The sequence below is a fragment of the Cynara cardunculus genome, assembly GCF_001531365.2.
Source record: "Cynara cardunculus var. scolymus isolate 2C chromosome LG 8, CcrdV1, whole genome shotgun sequence".
Lineage (NCBI taxonomy): Eukaryota > Viridiplantae > Streptophyta > Magnoliopsida > Asterales > Asteraceae > Cynara > Cynara cardunculus.
Window position 1 is genome coordinate 11,705,037 of NC_037535.1, and position 2,071 is coordinate 11,707,107.

Below are 2,071 nucleotides of genomic sequence, written 5' to 3' on the forward strand. Positions count from 1 at the left end.
GATATGGTTCATACAGTTGGGTTGTTCATTCTGTTCATACTTATTGAACATCTAAAATGAACATATGTATGAACACCCCATATGAACATATTGAACAAATGATATGGTTCATACAGTTGGGTTGTTCATTCTGTTCATACTTATTGAACATCTAAAATGAACATATGTATGAACANTATGAACATATTGAACAAATGATATGGTTCATACAGTTGGGTTGTTCATTCTGTTCATACTTATTGAACATCTAAAATGAACATATGTATGAACAAACCATATGAACAACCCAACTGCATTTGTTCATTGAACAAACCATATGCATATGTATGAACAGAATTAACAACCCAACTGCATATGTTCATTTCAGATGTTCAATGAGTTGGAAAAATAATGTGTTCATACCTTAACTTAGAGCATAAATGTTGTCGTTGAACAGAATTATATTTTCTTTCGTTTTGAGAATCTGACTACTTCATTGGTGGTAGTCATTAGCAAGTGTCCATTGTCTAATAACGTCTTTATATATGGGCTTTATGTGTATATAAATATACAAATAACTCCATTTATATTGTTAACATTTCATACCTGTTAGATATGGGGACTTTTAAAATATATGCACACATGCTATTGTTCAAACCATAAAATGTTTTTGTATGGGAAATGTGTATCAATAAACGTGGTTAATATCTTTAGCTTCCGTGCAATTTGTATATGCTAGGTTAACATTATCGTGCTATTAGATGATAAAAATTACACTTCGTATCCATTGTTATGACATCCACACTAATGAATATGGAATGTATAGGTGAATCATCATCAATGGTATTGATATTGACAAAGTCGAAGGTGATTGGGTCATCAAAACAAGCAGGTATGTCTGATGCCTACTAATCGTATCAGATAGACAAACATGACGAACAGACTATGAATCCTAAATCACATAAAAATTTGTCCTTTCTAACAATTACTCTTTTATGTACTCAGCTCTGCTTATTAAGACTGACAGCATACGAAATGTAGAACCCTCCAGTAGAGAAATTAACAACGTGACGATGGATCACCCCATAGAGGACGTTACTGGTGTAGTAGATGCAGGTATCACCCGATACTTATGTTTCTATAATTTTACAAATAATTAATGTTTTACAAACACACCTACTAAATATATGATGATATATTTTTATTCATTTGTTGAATTGTCGTAGGGGAAGTGTCCATGAAAGAATTCCGGTCACGCGATGATGATTTCCAAAGGCTTGACCAGAAACGTGGTAAGGCAGCATCAATAGTAAATCAAAAGGATAAAGGCTTAGCAAGTAGTCACGAGAAGGAAGGATGGTTGGGCCGACAGATGCGAAGGATATGAACTTATGGATTAGAACTCGTACTTCTCCAAAGACATTATATGAAACTGTGAAGTCCCTATCCGTCGACCAACGGGCAGCGATCAAGGAAATGGGCTTTGCGTCGCTGTTGGATATGACGGTAGACGGTATCCTGGAAAAAATGGGGTTCTATGTCGTGGATAAGCTAGATACGGCAGCTATGAACATAGCGATGAACGCTGCTGTAATACCTATAACACTTAAATCTATACACGACGTGCTAGGCCTGCCCATGGGAGGAGTAGACCTTAATTCATTTGATCCCTCACCGTCCATGGATGACATCATTAACACATGGCGAAAGCAATTCTCAAAAGACAGAATGAGGCCGAAGGATGTAATGACCATTGTACACAAATTAGGTGATGCGGGGGCAATGTTCAAGATAAACTTCTTATGATAGTCATTAATACCCTTGCGGAGTGTAGCCGGGTCGGTGTCTGCAACCTACGTTTCTTGTCACGTATTCGGAGCTTAAATATGATTGTTGATCACAGATCTCTCATTAACACTAATAATCTAGTTATAAATAACCAAATTATAGCTATTTAATGAAGAAAGTTAATGAAGTCTCAAGAATAAAATAAGAAAGCTTAAGAACAATTTTGAGCTTCAAAGGTTTTAATTTATAGATTCATAAACGTAAAACAAAGAGTAAAAGCCTTATTTTTACAATAGACCTAATC